Source organism: Pseudophryne corroboree, chromosome 6 (genome assembly GCF_028390025.1).
Source record: "Pseudophryne corroboree isolate aPseCor3 chromosome 6, aPseCor3.hap2, whole genome shotgun sequence".
NCBI lineage: Eukaryota > Metazoa > Chordata > Amphibia > Anura > Myobatrachidae > Pseudophryne > Pseudophryne corroboree.
The window spans coordinates 163582218-163605071 of record NC_086449.1 but is presented as its reverse complement, the minus strand read 5'-3'; the positions used below and the strand labels follow the sequence as shown (position 1 = coordinate 163605071).

General features: G+C 46.9%; 1 long non-coding RNA gene across 1 annotated transcript in view; it reads right to left on the bottom strand.

Annotated features, from left to right (window-relative positions):
• The window catches only part of LOC134936811 (uncharacterized), a 310505-nt gene that overhangs the window by 87865 nt on the left and 199786 nt on the right, over nucleotides 1-22854 (bottom strand). The window contains exon 3 of the long non-coding RNA XR_010180553.1: nucleotides 6989-7094. This is a non-coding gene — a long non-coding RNA (uncharacterized LOC134936811). The remainder of the gene's footprint in view (nucleotides 1-6988; nucleotides 7095-22854) is intronic.

Below are 22854 nucleotides of genomic sequence, written 5' to 3'. Positions count from 1 at the left end.
CATCTCTGCGTCCCGAGTCTCTGCATCCCCTCCCTGCCGCCCCGCCTCTCTGCATCCCCTCCCTGCCACCCGCATATCTGCATCCCCCTCCCTGCGTCTCTGCGTCCCCCTCCATGCCGCCCCGCGTCTCTGCGTCCCCCTCCCTGCCGCCCCGCGTCTCTGCATCCCCTCCCTACCGCCCCGCGTGTCTGCGCACTCTCCCTGCCGCCCCACCTCTCTGCATCCCCTCCCTGCCACCCCGCCTCTCTGCATCCCCTCCCTGCCTCCCTGCCTCTCGGCGTCCCCTCCCTGCCGCCCCGCGTCTCTGCGTCCCCTCCCTGCCACCCAACCTCTCTGCATCCCCTCCCTACTGCCCGCATCTCTGCCTCCCGCTTCTCTGCATCCCCTCTCTGCGTCCCCTCCCTGCCGCCCTGCGTCTCTGCTTCCCCTCCCTGCCACTCTGCGTCCCCTCCCTGCCGCTCTGCGTCTCTGCGTCCCCTCCTTGCGTCTCTGCGTCCCCTCCTTGCTTCTCTGCGTCCCCTCCTTGCGTCTCTGCGTCTCCGCCCTGCCGCCCCGCGTCTCTGCGTCCCCGCCCTGTGTCTCTGCGTCCCCTCCTTGCATCTCTGCGTCCCCTCCTTGCGTCTCTGCGTCCCCTCCTTGCGTCTCTGCGTCCCCGCCCTGCGTCTCTGCGTCCCCGCCCTGCCACCCCGCGTCTCTGGGTCCCCGCCCTGTGTCTCTGCGTCCCCTCCTTGCGTCTCTGTGTCCCCTCCTTGCGTCTCTGTGTCCCCTCCTTGCGTCTCTGCATCCCCTCCTTGCGTCTCTGCGTCCCCTCCTTGCGTCTCTGCGTCCCCGCCCTGCGTCTCTGCGTCCCCGCCCTGCGTCTCTGGGTCCCCGCACTGTGTCTCTGCGTTCCCTCCCTGCCGCCCCGCGTCTCTGCGTCCCCTCCCTGCCGCCCCGCGTCTCTGCGTCCCCTCCCTGCCGCCCCGCGTCTCTGCGTCCCCTCCCTGCCGCCCCATGTCTGTGCATCACCTTGCAGACGCGGACACACAGTAACGGCAACACGCCGCACGCACCACAGCCGCACAGACCGCTGCCGCCCGCCCCACAACCTCTCTCATACACCCGGCCCACACTGTACCGTCAGATGCTGTCACCACAACGCCGCAACCCCCTCCACTTCCACATCCCCGTCATCCGCACCTGTCTGTGTGCAGGCGCCCAGCCTCACGCCACTCCTGCCCCCAGCTCCACATAAAGTCGCTCCCCTACCCGCAGCTCTCCAGGCGCCATGCTGCCTGGGGGAGTGCTCAGTATCAGGGCCGGCGCCAGCATTAGGCAGCTGCCTATGGGCACCTGCCACGCTCCCGCTTCACTAACTTTTTATTGGACTGGGATCGGAGGAGGCTCCGGCGGGGAACCAGAGCACGCTACAGCTGTGTGGGGAAGGGACGGCCTCGGGGGATGCCGGTCCACTGTCCACCTGACGGAGGCGCCGGGGAGCGGAAGAGGCTGCGGCTACCGTCCCGAACGTGCTGCTGCTGTGTGAGGAGGTGACTCTCTCAGGGCCTTCTGTGGATAACGACACAGAGGAGCGGAGGAGGAGTTGTTGGAGGTGTCCAGCATACTGCAGCTGTGTGGGGAAGTGGCCATGGGAATGCCGGGGCCCAGCCCAGCCACAAGTGGTGAGTGCGGACAGGAGTGCAGTTGCTGTGTCTGTATATGTCCATGCTGTATAGACCAGTATCATGCTGTGTGTATAGGAACCCATCCCCCACCCACTGCTACCCCCACAACTGCGCCTCCACCACCCGCAGCACTTCCAGACCCCCTCCCTCATCTGCCAAACCACCCCACCTGCCTCTCTTCCACCCGCACCACCCATGCTTCTCCCACCCCACACGGCACCTCCCAAACCCTACCCCACCAGCAACACCCCCCTCCCCCACCCGTGGCATCCACGCACCCCCACAACTGCGCCTCCACCACCAACGGCACTTCCAGACCCCCTCCCCATCCGCCACACCACCGCACCTGCCGCTCTTCCACCCGTGCTTCCCCCCCCCCGACACTGCACCTCCCAACCCCCTACCCCACCTGCAGCACCCCCCTACCCCCACCCGTGTCATCCACGCACCCCCACACCTGCTCCTCCACCACCCGCGGCACTTCCAGACCCCCTCCACGTCTGCCAAACCACCGCAACTGCCTCTCTTCCACCCGCACCACCCATGCTTCTCCCCCCCCCACACGGCACCTCCCAACCCCCTACCCCACCTGCAGCACCCCACCTCCCCTACACGCACCCCCACACCTGCCCCTCTACCACCCGCAGCACCTCCGGAGCCCCTCCACCATCCACCACAACACCGCAATCAACCCCTTCTTCACCCTCAGCACCTTCGGAACCCTTACTCCATCCCCAACAGCCCTGCACCTGCCCCTCCCCCACCACACCCCCTCTCCTCCACTATTCACACCGCCTCCAAATCCACTCTCCCATTCGCAGCCTCCCCCAGCACCTCCCAACCCCCTCACCCATCTGCGCCACCCCCATCAACCCCCTTCCACCCGTAGCATCTACAGACACCCTCCCCCACACAGCAGCAAACCCCGCACCCCTCCCTTCCCCACCCGTGCCACACACCCCTCCCCCACCCTCGGAACACCCACAACTGCCCCTCCCCTACCGCCCTCGGACCCCGTCCCCCACCCCACCGCACCTGCCCCTCTCCCACTTGCACCACCCATGCTTCTCCCCCCCCACATGGCACCTCCCAACCCCACCTGCAGCATCCACGCACCCCCACACCTGCCCCTCCACCACCCGCAGCACCTCCGGACCCCCTCCACCATCCACCACACCACCGCAATCAACCCCTTCTCCACCCTCAGCACCTTCGGAACCCTTACTCCATCCCCAACAGCCCTGCACCTGCCCCTCCCCCACCACACCCCCTCTCCTCCACTATTCACACCGCCTCCAAATCCACTCTCCCATTCGCAGCCTCCCCCCCTCCCCAGCACCTCCCAACCCCCTCACCCATCTGCACCACCCCCATCAACCCCCTTCCACCCGTAGCATCTACAGACACCCTCCCCCACACACAGCAGCAAACCCCGCACCCCTCCCTTCCCCACCCGTGCCACACACACCTCCCCCACCCTCGGAACACCCACAACTGCCCCTCCCCTACCGCCCTCGGTCCCCGTACCCCACCGCACCTGCCCCTCTCCCACCTGCACCACCCATGCTTCTCCCCCCCACATGGCACCTCCCAACCCCACCTGCAGCATCCACGCACCCCCGCACCTGCCCCTCCACCACCTGCAGCCCCCTCACCCATCCGCACACCCCCTCCCTGCATCAAACCCCCTCCACCCGTACCATCTACAGACACCCTCCCCCACACCGCAGCAACCCCCGCACCTGTCCCTTCCCCACCCGCGACCCCCCGCCCTTCCCCCACCCATAGCACCTCCGGACCCCACTCCCCGCCCAACCCCACCCGCAGCACCTCCCAACTCCCTTCCCCATTCGCCCCTCCACCTGCAGCATCTACAGACACTCTCCCCCATCCACGGTCCCCCACACACCCACTACATTCTCTACATCGGGCCTTGCAGCCGCTGTTCACGCCGTAGCAAGAGGCAACGCCCCTATCACCATCCGCTGCCCTTACATTGCGCAATATTTTACCTCTAACAACAGTAGGAATGCAGGTAATACTCCATATAATCATATATTCAACCACACAAAGACGTGCAGGGGTGAAGGGGGCGTAGCCCCCTACGACGTTGTGAAGAGCGCCCGTAGGGCGCGATGAAGCACCTGGTATATATATATATATATATATATATGTATATATAGTGTGTGTGTGTGTGTGTGTGTGTGTGTGTGTGTGTGTGTGTGTGTGTGTGTGTGTGTGTGTGTGTGTGTGTGTGTATGGAGTGTTCTGAAAAAAAATTATGTTCTGTATTTATACATTTAATTGTCTTTTATTTTAAATCACACATTTCTTAGCAGTCATACCCAGGATTAGAACACATGACCTGTTACACTGACAGCAGACACTTTACTGATGGAGCTATTTGCTCCTGTAGAGGAAGCATGAGAATTCTAACTATATGAAGTTACGTGTAATTGTCAGAGAAGTATCTTCATATAGTTAAAATTCTCATATTTCCTATACAGGTGCAAACAGCTTCATCAGTAAGGTGTATGCTTCCAGTGTAATAGGTAGTGGTTTCTAATCCTGACTGTGATACTTGTAAAATATGTATCTACAGTATAATAAAACACTGTGTGATTTGTAGTGTGCAGGGACCAGTGAGGAAGTTGGTCACTGAAAAGACAACGACAGCTATCAATTAACTTAATTCAGTGGTGTCACAGAATGGGAGAAGAGATGCCCCCCTTCAGAGCAGGAGCCCGGCGGCAGATGACTCCGTTGCCTCCCAGAGTTCTGCCTCTCCTTCTGCTGTCTCTGTCTCTCACAAATCACTCACACTGAGATTAAAGGACAGTTTGCAATCTACTTGCCAAGTCTAATCAACAGTGTATACAAGTGTAAGCAACAGTGTTGGTAAACCTAGCACAAAGTCTAAAATTAAAGCTGTCCGCGTATCTAAAGATTATTTCTCCAACCAGCCAACTATTTGGCTGATTGGAATGCAAACCTATGTATGCAATTGACAACAAACCATTGCTCCCATACACCAGAAAACAAATGACAATGGACTCAGACAGGTAGCTTAAATCTGTTTGATTTAACCAAATTGTCTGAACAACCAGTTTATGCAAAACCTCTCCACTTGCGTCAATGTACAGAGATCCATCTGATTAGAATAAGACCCACAATCTTTTATTTATTAATTTATTTTTATTTTGCATTCCTCATAGGGTTGTAGTGAAACAGCAGAGGCCCAGAGCCGTTTCTTGCGGCAGGCTCTAGGTGGCTCAGTTTGCTGATCCCACCCTCCCCGTCATTACTACTCTACTTGGGGGGCGGATTTTCGCACAATGACGCATTTGCATCGTAACGTCACGATGCAAACGCATCATTACACAAAACTCCGCCCCATGAGTGGAGTAGTAATGACGGGGAGGAAGGGGAGCCGCCCGGGAAGACTGCTAGCAAGCTAGGAGGAGGGAGAGGCGGGCCAAAGAGCGGGAAGCAGGAGGACTGCTGCAAACATAAGTACATAATTGCCTACTTTTTGGCAGCTCTCTCCGGGAGAGAGCTGCCAGGATGGCTCAATGGAGGGGCTGGGCAGGAAAATGACGAGAGGAGTGGGCGGGGAGGAGGCGGAATGGGGCGTGGTGGAGGAGGGACAGATGCTGAACGAGGGCGGGGTTACACCATTGAGCCACGCCCCCGCTCGGTAATGCCGCTATAACCGGCATTTTATAGCAGAGGGCGTGACTATGATGACGCGATTCAACAAGAATCGCGTCATCTACTGTCCGGACCGCCCACTTTACTCTCAAAGTGGGCGGCCGGGCAGGGGGTAAGTTAAAAACCGGGAGACTTGTCTGCTCTTCCGTGGGGCCGGGAGGGTCACCCGATTTTCAGGAGCCTCCCGGCCATTCCGGGAGAGTAGGCAAGTATGCATAAGTATAACTTTCTCTTTCTCTCTGTCTCTTTCTTTGTAGAAGGGGACTCTTGCCTGCCGTAATGTGTAAAATGGGGACACTTGCCTGCCTTAATGTGTAAAATGGGGATACTTGCCTGCCGTAATGTGTAAAATGGGGACTCTTGCCTGCCGTAATTTGTAAAATGGGGACTTTTGCCTGCCGTAATGTGTAAAACGGGGACTCTTGCCTGCCGTAATGTGTAAAACGGGGACTCTTGCGTGCCGTAATGTGTAAAATGGGGATTTAATGTATCAAGGGCATTGCAGTGCGTGGCATAATATGGTGCAGGGGGCATTACTGTGTGGGGCTTAATATGGTAGAATTTTTTTTCCCCCCTGTGGTGGCCGTGATCTGTTGGTGCAGGGTCAAAAACTGGGGTGTAAGGTAGTCTTTCCAGATGAGGCCACGCCCAATTTAATGAGACCACACCCATTTTAACAAGGCCACGCCCTTCTTTAAGTTTTTATTTATGGGGGGCGCATGGCAATGGGGAGGGGGGGGCGCATTTTTAAATCTCGCACTGGGAGCCATTTTCTTCCATTTTCTGGTGTTTGGGAGTAAGCTGACGGTTGCTGTTTGCTCCCATACATTATCAGATTTTCATTTCAACCAGCCAACTATTTAGCTTTAGGTTTTGGTAAGGGAAGGCTTGGAGATAATGTTAGCATAATTGCCTGACCCTTGTCGGGATTCTAATCATCGGGATGCCACGGTATTCTGACTGCTGGCATCTTGAACGCAGGCATTTCAGTCCCACACCGTGTTTCAGAGGTATTGCATTTGAATTATTTTTTTTCCATTCTTTTATATGTGCTGTGACTTTACCAACACAGAGGCTGATTGTGAGTCTCTTTTAAAGTGGCTGTAGTTATGGGCAGTCATGGTAGACTGAGAACCCATGTATTAAGCCTTAAAAAGTGATAACGTGGAGAGTGATAAAGAGTGATAAAGTATCAGCCATTCAGCTTCCTAACTGCCATGTTACAGGATGTGTTTGAAAAATGACAGTTAGGAGCTGATTTGTTGGTACTTTATCAGTCTTTATCCATCTCCACTTTATCACTTGGCAACTTATCACTGGGCAAATTCTCCACTGGCTCACTTCTCCAATTTTATCACTGCTTAGTAAATCTCCCCCTTAATACATTTGGGCCTGAATTTCTTACCATATCATATGCTAAAAAAAAGTGCTTTTGTTGGCACTCACAGCTATTGATAATGCAGCTTTGCTCAGTACCTTCTTTAGTCCCTAAATAACCCAGAAACTGTACTTGAGTTAAATAAATCCACTAAAACTGCAGGTCTAAGCTCAGACATTTCAACATTTAATACATTTTCCTCAGGGATACAATAAACAATGAAACAGACGCTCACCTTATAAACCAGCTTCCGGTTACCAGCAGCTTACAGCAGACAGGAGTGACATCACCATGTGCTACCGCCAACGATCAGCACTCAAATACAAAATACTAAAAGCTTGCTGAATGAGAATGTTAAATCACACACTGTGTTAGAATTATATAAATATACACTATTATAGTATCTAATCTCTTAGAGCATAACTATGGCAACGCAATTAACTATGCAAAAGCAGTCACACAATTAGCATAAGAGATTGTCAAATCTGTGTAAAGCTAGTACAATGTAGCAATAAATATAATTCACATCATAAACTACTGACAATAACAAACATTGTTGCAAAGTACATTAGACATAAAATCTACAGGAATCAGCTAAGCCCCAGGGATTCATTTAACCCTCTTTGTGCCATAGTACCCAAAAGATGAATCTATTTAGTTGGGGATATCTGCCTTGACTACTATATCTCTAAGGTTTTTATTTCTAGAAGAATTACAAATTATGGTAATTTGTAGGTGAAGGTCAGAATCTGCTTGTAATATGGGCCACAATTTATTTTATAACTTTGAAATACACGTGTGGACTCACATGATTAAACTGGTTTACCCATATCAGTTTAATGGAAGGAAGCACTCTCTCTTTTTTAGTAATTCCTCGCGGTTCATGCCGAGTACTCGCTGCTTAGTCTTGTTGAGAAATTTGCTATCATATTCCTCATAGCAAATTTGCCTAGCATGTTGTCTAACATATCACTGGCTATAGCAGTATCACCATTCTATGCTAATGCAAGAATCTACAGGGCTAATACAGGCAGTAGCGGATCTTGCCACGGGCAAGCAGGACTTTTGCCCGGGGCGCCGCCTTCCGGAGGGCGCTGGCGCCATCCGGAGGGCGCCGCACCGTGGCAAGATCCGCCACTGCTGCCCGCTGTGTCCCCCGTCCGCCTCCGCTGCCCGTCCCGCTGTGTCCCCGCCTCCTGTGAAGGGAACTAGACGCTACCCGTCTAGTTTCCCTTCGTGGAGAGTACCTTTGCTGAGCGGTGCGCGATGACGTCATCGCGCACCGCACAGCAAAGGTCCTCTCCACGAAGGGAACTAGACGCTACGCGTCTAGTTTCCCTTCGTGGAGAGGACCTTTTGCTGTGCGGTGCGCGATGACGTCATCGTGCACCGCTCAGCATTCAAGCGGCGCTAGTAATGTACAGGGGACGTGACTGACCACGCCCCCTGTATTAGGCCACGCCCCGTTTCCTGCCCGGGGCGCAGAGCGGCCTTGAACCGGCCCTGAATACAGGCGTTCGTGCATCAGCAAGTGGCAAGCCATGTCACCCATTGATTTTACGCCAATGATAGATGCAAGAGATTCATCAGAACCAGGCTTCCCTTCCCCATACGCACTACTAAGGGTTCTATTTACTAAACCTCGGAGAGTGATAAAGTACCAACTAGCCAGCCCTTGTCATTTTTCAAACACAGTCTGTTACATGGCAGTTAGGAGCTGATTGGCTGGTACTTTGTCTCCATTCACTTTATCTCTCTCTAAGGCATAGTACATAAACCTCTTAGGGGTCTATTTACAAAGCTTTGGAAAGTGATAAAGTACCCGTTAATTTTTTATTTATGGGGGGGGCGCATAGCAATGGGGAGGGGGTTTGCGCATTTTTAAATCTCGCACTGGGAGCCAAATTACCTAGAAACAGCCCTGAGCAGAGCTATCGAGCTAGGAGTAAAAGGTGTATTATTATTATTATTATTATTATTATTATTATCCTTTATTTATATGGTGCCACATGGGATCTACATAAATAAGCAAAACAATAAAAAAGTGACTTACAATTCAAGACAATATAGGACAAATACAGGGTATATAAACATTGCTGCAATAGTAGACAACACTGAAATAAGTATCAGGGCTGCAGAAAACCAAGGGATTTAGTGCCATTGAAGGGAGTATTGAGAAAAAGATTAAAAGGGACATTTACTAAGCAGTGATAAGAGCGGAGAAGTGAGCCAGTGGAGAAGTTGCCCCATCAACCAATCAGTAGCTCTGTATAATTTTATAGTATGCAAATTATAGATGTTACTTCAGTGCTGATTGGTTGCCATGGGCAACTTCTCCATTGGCTCCCTTCTCCGCTCTTATCATTGCTTAGTAAATGTCTCCCTAAGATGGTTAAGTAAGAGATGGAAAAGCACATGAGGGAAGAGGGCCCTGCTTGTGAAAGCTTAAATTCTAAAGTGGAGTGGCACACTGACAGGGGTGACACAGATGCGGCAGAAAGTGAGCATGTGACAGAGGGCTTAGGATGAGATTAGGTATGTGGAGCTACAGCATTAGGATGCTAACTATGAGCAATGCCTATGGATAGGGTAGCAAGCGTAAGTGATTTGAACATTAATATAGAGTCCATTTAATCCAGTGAGCTCCAGTACTACAAAGATTAATTTTATATACTCATGTGAGAAATGTGTATGCCTAGATAATGTAGGTCCTTGCTAATAGACAATCTATTGAATGTACTTGACACATGCTAGCTAGAAGCCGCTTGGTTGCTATGGGCAACTTCTCTACTCTTTAGAAGGAGTAATAAGCATGACCAGCTCGAGGGCAGTTCATTCGGAGGGTCAATGTGTGTGTGTTTTTTCCCCCTATCATGGCCAATGTTTGGGTTACTTTTATGCTGCGAAGGCCAATTTGTGTTATTTTCCCTGTGGGGACCAATGTGTGTTTTTGTCATAATTCTCAAACGGGGTGCTTATAGACCTGGGGCTGTCCCTGGTTAAAAAAAAAAAAAAACACTTGCATTAGACATAATGTGTTTTTACCAATACAATATTTTGTTTGTGTGTGTGTGTGTGTGTGTGTGTGTGTGTGTGTGTATGTAAACTGCATGCATGGGACTCTAAAGCTGGTAGACACTATGCTGATGGGTCTGCTTATGCTTACCAACTGGGCAGGTAAATTCAAGATTTAAATTACCCTCACAGCTGTGAAGTCAGTCCTTGCAGCCAATGTATGGGTGGTTAGTGGCTTGCCTGTACACACAGGAAGACATGCCGATATATCAAGAAGGGGTACGAGCAACCAAATACTTCTTCAATCTGAAGGCTTGAATGATTTCCACAAATTTTTGCTTGAATTATTGGAATTCATCATATACAGGAATTATTTCACATTCAACAATAAATTTTACCTACAGACGCGAGCAACAGTGATGGGCACAGCATCCTCACCAATATATGCCAATTTGTTCCCTCAGGTGGTGGGAAAAAGAGTGTGTTTTCAATTAATCAAATGAAAGGTATACCGACCATGTTTCAATGTGGCTTTGGTATATCGACGATATATTAATGATCTGGAAAGGTCGCGAAAAGCACATGACAGATTCTATTTAAACACGCAAGGCATTAAAATCACTGCTTAATGAGATTACTCGTAAATTTATTCGTATTACTCCTTCTAAAGAGTAGTACGGAGTCCCCTAAAATCACCTAATTTAGTATGTAGGTGTTATTTTTGTTCTTGCTACCGGGGTGCATTACCTTGCACTTGTCTGTATTGAAACTAATTCTCTATTTTGCTGCCCATGATTCCAGTTTAAATAAATAGTTCTGGAGAGACTCAGCATCTCCTTCCAAATTTATAACCTTTCATAGTTTGGTATAAAATACATAGTATGGTGTACAATTTACACCATGCTCTCTACACCTTCTACTAGATCATTAATGAAAATATTGAACAATAGTATCTGAGTACAGACCATTGTGGCACACCACTTAGTACTTCAGTCCAATTTGAAAAAGTTCCATTAACCACAACGCGCTGCTCCCTATTATCTAACCATTTACTAACATAAGTGCACATTGTGCTCCCTAGACCCAGTTCATGTAACTTATAGATAAGTCTCATGTACGGTACAGTGTCGAAAGCTTTAACAAAGTCTAAAAAGATTACATCCACCACCTTACCCTGATCAAGGTTCCTAATAATAATCTTTTTGGCTTCAAGGATCTTCTGTACACTGGGGTCATTCCGACCCGTTCGCACGCAGCGGTTTGTCGCTGCAGTGCAAACAGGTCTGGAATGCGCACGCACATCGTTGCCCAGTGACAGGGGTCGCCGGGTTACGTCATGCTCAACGAAGAAAGCGGCTGCAGAGCCGACTGCAAGAAAATTGATAGAAAGAAGGCGTTCCTGGTCGTGTCCGTACCATTGCCTGCCGTTTTCGGGTAGTGGAGAAGAAAATGCAGGCATGTCCAGGAGAACGGAGGGCGGATGTCTGACGTCAAAGCCGGCCCCAGTATCGCTGAGATCGTCGCACAGGGTAAGTATGTCCAGGGCTAGTCATGTTCTGCTTAAATTTTTTTTTAGCTTAGCAGGGCTGCACAAGCGATCGCAGCCCTGCTAAGCTAAAATACACTCCCCCATAGGCGTGGACCAGTTGATCACAGCAGCAGCAAAAAAGTTGCTGGCTGCGATCAACTCAGAATGACCACCACTAACCCTTAGACGGCTTTCTAGCACTTTCCCCATTATAGATGTAAGACTAACTGGTCCATAATTGCCTGGTTCAGCTTTACTTCCCTTTTTGAAGATTAGCACTACTTCCGCTATATGCCAGTCTTTGGGAACCATGCCTGATATAAGTGAATCATTGAAGACTAAGAACAGAGGTCTTGCTAATTCGGAGTGTAGCTCCTTGAGAACTCTTGAGTGAATACCGTCTGGACCAGGTGACTTATTAATCTTAATTTTTTTCAATCAGTCACAGACTTCCTCCTCACTTAAATAAGCACTTAGCAGTGGGACATTATCCTTATTGAGGATGGGTGTTAGTTCATACATCTGGTCCTCTATAGTAAATACCGATGAAAAAAAGTAATTTAATTTAACCGCTGTGTCATTATCGTTTTTTGTTAAGCCTCCCAGTTTGTCCTTTAAAGGCCCTATAATCTCCTTCTTTAATCTTTTGCTGTTGATATATTTAAAAAAAAATTGGGGTTTGATCTACTTTTCTTTGCTACTAGCTTTTCAGCTTCTACTTTAGCCGCTCTCATTTCTTTTTTGCATATTTTGTTCCAAACCTTATAGTTCTGGAATGACTTAGCCTTCCCATCTGATTTGTATTTTTTGAATGCTGGCCTTTTTTTGCCCGTTAATTCCTTAATATTTTTGTTAAGACACATTGGTTTGAAGTTTTTAGTCCTTTGTTTGCTGCCCATGGGAATACATTTATGAGTAATCTCATTGAGCAGTGATTTTAATGCCTCCCATTTCTCTGTAGTGTTTTTTTCCATGAAACAAAATTTCCCATTCAGTGTCCCTTAAAGTTTCCCTCATCATGTCAAAGTTGGCTTTGCTGAAGTTCAGAGTACTAGTTGAACCTGTATAGGACTGCTTGTGAAAACTGATATTGAATGTGACCATATTGTGCTCGCTGTTTCCTATGGGCTCCCCTACTATAATATTTGATAATAAATCCCCATTGTTTGTCAATAACAGGTCTAAGATTGCATTGTACCTAGTTGGTTCCTCGATTAGTTGAAGTAAGTAGTTATCATTTAGTGTGTTTAAAAACATATTACTCCTATCAGTATCACATGATCGTTTGTTCAATTTATCTCCGGATAGTTAAAATCTCCCATCACTATTACGTCGCCTGCTCCTGCCGCTTTATCAGTTTGCTTCAGCAACATTTCCTCGTCAGATACATTAATGCGAGATGGCTTGTAGCACAGCCCCAATACTATCTTTTTCTTTACCTTTCCCTCCGCATGCAAATTTCAACCCATAACATCTCAACAGTGTTTACAGTTTCCTCATGAATATCCTCCCGTATGTCAGGTTTTAAAAACGGCTTTTACGTAAAGACATACCCCTTGTTTGATCTAGCCTTGAGGAAGGGACCAGGCTGTCTCAAAACGCGTTGGCGATACCTTGTGGCGCAGCACACCCCGGATGTTGTTGGACTGTTTCCTGCTTGCCTTGGAGGGAATTTGGATCAGAGGAGCCACTAGCAGGGTATTTTCCCTGGGTACCCTGCCTTTTCAACACCTGCGGCTCCTCCACCTACATTGGTAGGACTTCATTCCCCCTTACAGCTCGTTTCAGTCCATCTGTTTTATGATTTATAATTGATGTCAGTATTGTGTTTTATATGATATTAAATCTTGTTTTTTTTTTATAAACACCACATCAGTGTATTTTACCATACACCCACCCACTGTTAACTAAAGAAAAGTAAATATACAGGCAAAATTTAGAGATTAACGTCACAGTAGGAGAGAGCACTTTTTTCCAGATTTATTCAATTTTTGAGCCATTTTAGGGGGCTCTAGCACTCTCCACATGGCTGGCTGTCTCCATCTGATACTGCGCAGACTGCCACCCCCGCCTCCATAGGTTGCATATCCCTTGTTTGATCTGTCTCTCCTGAACAGCGTATAACCCTCCATATTACCTTACCAATCATGAGATTTGTCCCACCAGGTTTCAGTAATGCCTATAATATCATACTGATTGCTTGCGGCAAGGATTTCTAGTTCCCCCTTTTTACCTGTTAGGCTTCTAGCGTTTACATACATACAATTAAGATAAGTATTTCCCCTTGCGCAAGGGGCATCATTTTCTGTATGCAGTAACAATGACCCATAATCGTTACTAGTCAGTGATTTGGCAATACCCTTGGTAATACCCTTATTAGTACCCATATTCATGGCTGTGGAGTCTGCTGCTCTTTCCTTACCCCCTTTTCCACTCCAATTTGGTTCACTACCACCATCTTTACTATTCTCACTGTATGACCAGTAGTTTCTAACTAAAGTTTAAAATCTACTCCAAACTTCTAACCATCCTTCCCCCCAGCACCGCTGCCACCTCCTCACTCAGGTGCAATCCATCATGACAAAAAAGATGGCGCCTGATTGAGAAGTCCACCCAGTGTTCCAGGAACACAAACCCCTCTTTCCTTCACCAGTCCCTAAGCCACACATATACCTCCCTAATCTCCCTCTGCCTTCCTGGGCTAGCGCGTGGCATGGGTAATATTTTGGAGAATATTACCTTAGATGTCCTTGCCTTAAGTTTCTTGCTTAAGTCCCTATAATCTTTCTTAAGGACATCCTACCTTCCACTATCTTTGTCGTTGGTGCCAACATGTACCAAGACCGCTGGGTATTTCCCAGCCCCTCCCAACAATCTATCTACCCGGTCCGTGATGTGCCGCACCCGAGCACTCGGGAGACAACAGACTGTACGGCGATCACGGTCTCGGTAGCAGATTGCCCTATCTGTCTTCCTAATAATAGAATCCCCTACCACCACTATCTGACTAGGTACCTCACTATCTTTTATCCCAACTGCGCCAGAGGGACCGCTCCTCTGGTTGCCAGAGGGAACAGTCTCCTCCGGCACCATCATTTCCTCACTACCATCCACTGAATCTTCATCCAATCGGGCGAATTTGTTGGAGTTTGGTAGTTCAGAGATGTCATGCCTCCCCCTCTTTTTCTTCCTTCTAACTGTGACCCAGCTAGCTGCCTGGTTATCCTCATTTACCAGTGACCCCTCCTGCAACTCCTTCAATGTTCTATCTAAGCCTTGCTCGAGATTGTGATTCTCCTTCAGATGCGTAACGGTTTGCTCTAGATCAGTTACCTGGGCAACCATTCGCACACACCTCGTGCAGATGTATTCACACTGGGAAGGTTGCTCCAGGTGCGCATACATCTTGCACGACATACACTGAGTAAGATCCTCAATCGCGGCCACCCCCATTTTTTTTTTTATTAAATGCTAACTCCCTGTTATCTTTAACAAAACAATACAAACTATACTAGACAATACAGTACTCTTGCGTAGCTGTGAAGAATAACAATAATCATGACAGTACAATTACAGAACAGTAATTGGTAATTCAAATCAAGGACAGGGGGAGAGAGAAAAGAAGAAAAACACTTATGTACTATACAATATACAATAATTCAAAACAGTAATATAAAGTAGGTAGTCTGATACTTATCTGTGGGGGCCCTCTCCTGCGGCACCTCTGTACCTCCTCCTATCGATGGGTCTGCTGTCCTGCAGTCCCTGAAGCTCAGGTTTCCCTGCTGCTGCTCAGTCAGCACTTCTGTCTCCTGCAGTTGTTGTGCTTTCTCCGGCTGCCGGCCCCCTAGTCTCGTCCCCTGCGGCGGCGCCTGCTCTGCCCCCTCTCCGGCACCTCTACCGGCTCCTACTCCTGCATCGGCTCCCGCTCTGGCTTCCATTCCCGCTCCCGCTCCCCCTCTCCGGCACCGCTCGCACACACGAACACACATGTGACCCGCCAACCACTTCCGGTTCCAGGTCACAGCATCCTACTCCTCTCCTTTCCATCAGCGTCCCCTCCTCCGCTCAGCCTGTCAGACACCTCCGCTCAGCCTGAGAGATGTGATCGCCTAGTTACCGCCCAGACAAACAAAAATGGGTACTACCTCAACTGCGCACAGCTTACAACGTCCAATAAATTGTCTTTAAACCTTTAGGAGAAGGATAATACTTGAAGGAGATTCTTCCTCCAATCCTTCTTTTCTTAGTCCAATGTGTGGGTAACTTCCCCCTGAGTTGGTCCAATGTTCCTCAAAGAAAGAAGAAAATGGAAGAAACGGTATTGTGTGATAAGTCCCAAGTTCAAAATGGCTGATCGCTTAGAGACTTTCTGATTAGGCGAGATGTTTCGTACCGTACTCACGTCTCAAAGGAAGGGTTTCCACACATAAAGGTTTCTTTATGGGTTCAAACTTCTCCCAACGGGGCGGAAGATGGCTCTTACTTCTTTCCAATTCTCCCCGAGCAGTGTCGCACCGTAAGGGATAATGAAGAGAAGAACAGCTCAGTTGATAGACCACAATGAAGTCTGTTACACCAATCCGTATTTTAGCCGGAAGGGTGAATCAGCTTACCATACTCACACTAAACAAGTGTTCAAAAAAGCACATAAAGGTATCTTTTAACCGTGATTCGTATTTTGATGGATCAATGGAATTGGGATATCAAATGGGTGAGCGTACCCCACTTACAATCTTCCTAGGTGATGTCTAGCCCGTAGCAGTTTCTTTTTTCCTCCTTGCACCGGAGGTGGAACTCCCCTCTTGAGTACTGCCAATCTCGGTGTAATGAGATGGATCAATTTTTCACCTTGAAAAAGACCTCCTGGTCGAAACGCGTTGGTGTGAGGGCTATACACTACCTGGGGACCTTCTAGATCACCATTATTAAGGTGAGGTAATCCGGATCTATCTCATCTTTCTGATTGTGCTAAACATCATCTGGATGGTCCATTAGGATTTTGGTCCTGTTTGTCTTATTTTTTATCATTGAAATAAAAACCCTTTTTATGTACCTCCATCTCTGATACAAATTTCATTACACCGAGATTGGCAGTACTCAAGAGGGGAGTTCCACCTCCGGTGCAAGGAGGAAAAAAGAAACTGCTACGGGCTAGACATCACCTAGGAAGATTGTAAGTGGGGTACGCTCACCCATTTGATATCCCAATTCCATTGATCCATCAAAATACGAATCACGGTTAAAAGATACCTTTATGTGCTTTTTTGAACACTTGTTTAGTGTGAGTATGGTAAGCTGATTCACCCTTCCGGCTAAAATACGGATTGGTGTAACAGACTTCATTGTGGTCTATCAACTGAGCTGTTCTTCTCTTCATTATCCCTTACGGTGCGACACTGCTCGGGGAGAATTGGAAAGAAGTAAGAGCCATCTTCCGCCCCGTTGGGAGAAGTTTGAACCCATAAAGAAACCTTTATGTGTGGAAACCCTTCCTTTGAGACGTGAGTACGGTACGAAACATCTCGCCTAATCAGAAAGTCTCTAAGCGATCAGCCATTTTGAACTTGGGACTTATCACACGATACCGTTTCTTCCATTTTCTTCTTTCTTTGAGGAACATTGGACCAACTCAGGGGGAAGTTACCCACACATTGGACTAAAAAAAGAAGGATTGGAGGAAGAATCTCCTTCAAGTATTATCCTTCTCCTAAAGGTTTAAAGACAATTTATTGGACGTTGTAAGCTGTGCGCAGTTGAGGTAGTACCCATTTTTGTTTGTTTAGGTATATGTTCCATGGTGCTGAGTGACACCGGGCACTACGCAACTGCAGCCGCCTGAGCGCAGTGGTCTACTATTTCTGTTTTTCCTGTACCGCCCAGGTACAACCATCATCTACAAGTGAAGGTGCAGAATATATATATAAGATATATATATATATATATTTACGTATATATATATATATATATATATATATATACCTATACACACACACACACAATAAAAACAAATTCCCAAGTGCGCTATATAGGAACGTCTTTACAATAATTCTTCCAATGTTGTTTCCGTAGGTGTAAGTTGGATATTGGAAAAAGTTTGTGACTGGGAACCTGTAACGGACACCCCTCACCAAGTGGTCACCCAAACAAGAGGCCCAAGGCCAATTAGTAAAAGATTATTTTAATAACATACATTTGAACAAATGCAATTTTTTCAAAGTTCATCATGTGATGAATATACAAGTAAAAATAAAAATAAATGTCAGTAAAAAGACAACCACTGTGTTTGTTGAATGATTTATGCTATATATATATATATATATATATATAGTTATGAGAGGGGTGGTCTTTCATCAGATTTGTTGCCTCCAGAGATATATATATATATATATATATATACAAACACGAGGAACCACTGCACTCGTCATTCCCAGGGGTTCGGGTGCGGTGGGCCGTGACCACCAAACTCAAATATAAACCAGGGAAGCACACTTGTGTAGTTGTGTTGGTGACTGTCTTACTTTTTAAAAGCCATAAGTGTGGCAGGTAAGCTTTAAACCAGATAAGCACATTTTCCCCTATGAGACAGCAGTTGCCAGATTTCTATAAAATCTATGTGAACATTTGTGATAGAGCAGGACTTGCGGTGAAATGGTGTCCCGTGGAGTGGGCCGCAAGCTTACATGCATTGTACAATTCATAACCCAAAACCCCATTGTTTATTCAGATGTATACTAAAGCATTAAGGTGAATTAAGCTGCTTAGGAGAGTGCAGGGTTTTCTGTATGTGTATATATATATATATATATATATATATATACATACATACATATATATATATACAGATATATATATACAGATATATATATATATATATATGTATATATATACAGATAGAATAGTGAGAGTATGGCGCCACAGGTGCTTGTGAATAGAAACAATAATACAGTAGTAAACACTACAGTTCGGACACTCCTTTAGTAATATAAGGTGTCAGCTAACCCCTAAGTATTCGGCAGGGATAAGTTGCCTTTAAGTTTAAATATGGGAAGAAGGATAGGGGTATCAGCGACCAACGGTGTCCGATAAAAAAATATAAATATGAAGAAAATGCCAGATACGTAAAAAAATATATAACAATATATTTATTTATATAACAAAATTAAAAAAGTTAGTGTGGGCTAAAATACGGAGGATATATGATACTAAAAAAGCCTGAGTAAAAATAGCTAGAACACTAGATTAAATAAGTTCAATAAAAACAATATTACACTAGTAAAAAGTATAGGATAAGAGAGTGCTACTTATCTTAAAAACGGAGAGTCAATTGAGGTACATCCAACGCGTTTCGTCCATCAGAAGACTTCATCAAGGGGTTTTAGTATCATATATCCTCCGTATTTTAGCCCACACTAACTTTTTTAATTTTGTTATATAAATAAATATCTGGCATATATTTTTACGTATCTGGCATTTTCTTCATATTTATATATTTTTTATCGGACACCGTTGGTCGCTGATACCCCTATCCTTCTTCCCATATATACAGATAGATATATCAGTATATATATATATATATTAGAGATGACGATGAGCGGGTTCGGTTCCCTGAGAACCGAACCCCCCCTAACTTCTCTACCCGAGCCCGGATCCGAGTCAGGCTCAGGTTTTCACGCCTGACTCGGAAACCAGAACGAGGCAAAACGTCATCATCCCGCTGTCGGATTCTCGCGTGGTTTGAAGTCCATATAAGGAGCCGCGCGTCGCTGCCATTTTCAGTCCAGCATTGGAGAGTGTAGAGAGAGGATGTGTCTCCTTCCTCAGTGTCCTGCATCAGTCCAGTGGTGGTGTCTTGAGATGCATCAGTCCAGTCATAGTGGTTGTGTCCTCTGCTGCCATATGTCCAGTGCTGTTGTATAAATCCAGTCCAGTGGGGCTGTGTTGTGCTGCATCAGTACAGTGGTGGTGTATTGTGCTGCATCAGTCCAGTCACAGTGGTGGTGTCCTCTGCTGCCATATGTCCAGTGCTGCTGTATAAGTCTAGTCCATTGTGGTGCTGTGATATCCTGCATCAGTCCAGTGGTGGTGTCCCTGTGCTGCTGTATATGTCCAGTGGTACTGCCGTATATGTCCAGTGATACTGCCATATATGTCCAGCGATACTGCCGTATAAATCCAGTGATACTGCCGTATAATTCCAGTGGTACTGTCGTATAATTCCAGTGGTACTGCCATATAATTCCAGTGGTACTAGCGTATAAATCCAGTCCAGTGATACTGCCGTATATGTCCAGAGATACTGCCGTATATGTCCAGTGGTACTGTCGTATAATTCCAGTGGTACTGCCGTATAATTCAAGTGGTACTGGTGTATAATTCCAGAGGTACTGGTGTATAATTCCAGTGGTACTGGCGTATAATTACAGCAGTACTGGCGTATAATTTCAGCGGTACTGGTATATAAATCCAATCCAGTGATACTGCCGGATATGTTCAATGGTACTCCCATATAATTCCAGTGATAATGCCGTATATGTCCAGTGGTCATGCTGTATAAATCCAGTGGTACTGGCGTATACATCCAGTCCAGTGATACTGCCATATATGTCCAGTGGTACTGCCGTATAAATCCAGCGATACTGCCGTATATGTCCAGTGGTACTGCCGTATAAATCCTGTGGTACTGCCGTATAAATCCAGTCCAGTGATACTGCCGTAAATGTCCACTGGTACTGCCACATAATTCAAGTGACACTGCTGTATAATTCCAGTGGTACTGGCGTATAAGTCCAGTGGTACTGCCATATAAATCCAGTCCTGTGATACTGCCGTATATGTCCAGTGGTACGGCCATATAATTTCAGTGATACTGCCGTATATGTCCAGTGGTACTGGCGTATAAATCCAGTCCAGTGATACTGCCGGATATGTCCAGTGGTACTGCTGTATAAATCCAGCGATACTGCCGTATATGTCCAGTGATACTGCCGTATATGTCCACTGGTACTGCCGTATAAATCCAGTCCAGTGATACTGCCCGATATGTCCAGTGGTACTGCCATATAAATCCAGTGATACTGCCGTATATGTCCAGTGGTACTGCCGTATAAATCCAGTGGTACTGCCGTATAACTCCAGTGATACTGGCGTATAAATCCAGTCCAGTGGTACTGCCGTATAGATCCAGTGGTACTGCCGTATAATTCCAGTGATACTGCCGTATAATTATATAATATATATAATATATAAATTATATAATATATATAAAGAGACATTATCATAATATTTGTATATATGTTCTAAGATTTTATTTAAACATATGGAAACAATTTAATGTGTACCACATGTTTCCATATGTTTAAATAAAATCTTAGAACGTATATACAAGTATTAAGATAATGTCTCTTTATAGGTCATTGGGCAACGCCACATAGAGAGTTGATGCTTAGGTAATAGTATTTGAATGCCCAAGTATTGTTTTTCCCCCATTTCTGATTTATAAATGGGTGCTACATTAACAACAAGGTATGTGCCCTCATGTATTTTTGAATACTCACCAATTTGTCTTTGCCTCCCCATTTGTGCCTTTTCATTTGTACTTGATTCTTTCTGTTATCCATCAGTCAAAATTTGTCAAATATTGTTTATTACATTGTATGTGGTATCCACTGTTATTGTGATTGTTAGAATTATTGTATAAATCATTGTCTAAAAAAGACTGTATCCTACGTTTTGTAGACACACCCCTGATGAAGTCTCGGTGTGAGACGAAACGTGTCGGATATCTGTCTCTATTGTGACCTTCAAGTTACATGAATCAAATGAAGAGACTTAAAGGATATTAGTCCAAATACTGAAAATTGCTGTCATCATATTTTTATGTATTTTATGTAATACATATTTGCATTAAGTGGAACCTTTTACATATTTGCATATTTGATTGTGAATAATATATTCCACCTCATAGGTGGCTGGGACTGATGGTCTAGGACTATAACCAAATAGAGGCGCCAGTTACACTACTGTTGAATGTATACCATATCAGATACTTCTAACAGGGAACCGTGTAATACGGCTGCCTACAACCACTTTTTAGATTTGAAGTCACACTCATATAACGCAAATAAGAGTATTGCTTTGTATACCATGATTAATATTCACATATTGTGATCATATTTTATCATGGTTCTGTAATACAGATTTTGGACTACTACTCAAACAACTTTAGGCCTAGAGGGTCATTCCGACCCGTTCGCACGCTGCGGTGCGAACGTGTGCGGAATGCGCATGCACGGCGGCCGCTGTGCGCGTGCATGACGTTGCCCGGTGACAGAGGTCGCCGGGTTACGTCGCGTCTAAAGAAGAAAGCGGTCGCAGGACGGACCGCAAAGAAGATTGACAGGACGGAGGCGTGCCAGAGCGGATCCGGACCATTTGGAGCCATTTTCGGGGGGTGGTGAGTATAACGCAGGAGTGTCCAGCAGAACGGAGGGCGGAGGAGTGACGTCAAAGCCGGGCCCATCATCGCTAGATCCATCGCGCAGGGTATGTCCAGGCCTAGTCTAGTTTTGGTTAGCGGGGCTGCACAAGTGATCGCAGCCCTGCTAAGCTAAAGTACACTCCCCCATAGGTGTGGACTAGTTGATTGCAGAAGCGGCAAAAAGTTGCTGGCTGCGATCAACTCGGAATGACCATCCTAATTCAGATCTGATCGCAGCATCAAATTTGTTAGTTAATGGGCAAAACCATGTGCACTGCAGGGGAGGCAGATATAACATGTGCAGAGAGAGTTAGATTTAGGTGGGGTGTGTTCAAACTGAAATCTAATGTAACATAAATATAAATTGTTCTGTACATGAAAAATTGATGGTGAATTTATTGGTATTGGAGTGACTATTTGTATGTATTAATTTATTTGGGCAGATGATATATGCCTAATTCATGTGTATATGTACATATATGGTATGGGAGGTAGTGGGGTGTGAAGAGTGTAAATATATTATTCATTTTACTTGGTTTGTTCTGCACCTGGGGACCCGTGGGGGCAGTGTGGTTGGCAGTGTGGTTTTGGCTGGCTAGCATCCGCGTGCCAGTATTAGAGGGTTGTGTGAATAAAGGACCCACTTGGCCGGTAATAGAAGGGGCCGTGTGCAGAGAGGAGACTTGCGTGCCGGTAAAAGAAAGGGCCGTGTGCAGAGAGGTGACTCGCGTGCCGGTGAAGAGGAAGGGCCGTGTGCAGAGAGGAGACTCGCGTGCCGGTAAAGGAGAGCGTATAAAAGACGCTCCCAGCCGGCGGCGAGTCAGTCTGCTGTTCCTCCTGTTAGCGCTTACCTGCCTAAAGCCTGTTGCTGCCGAGAGCTGTAATTGCTGTAAACACAGCGGCGGCATAGCCCACACAGGACTTGTTGGCTGGAGCCAGCAGAAGGCTGAGAGCGGCGCATATAGAGCTGGGATAGTGATGCTGATGGAGTCTCATAACCGCCGCCGCTAAACAGAGCTGTAAACGCTGTAACATTCATAGCGGCAGCTGAGGCTCTAAGACAGTGTTGCCCCACCAC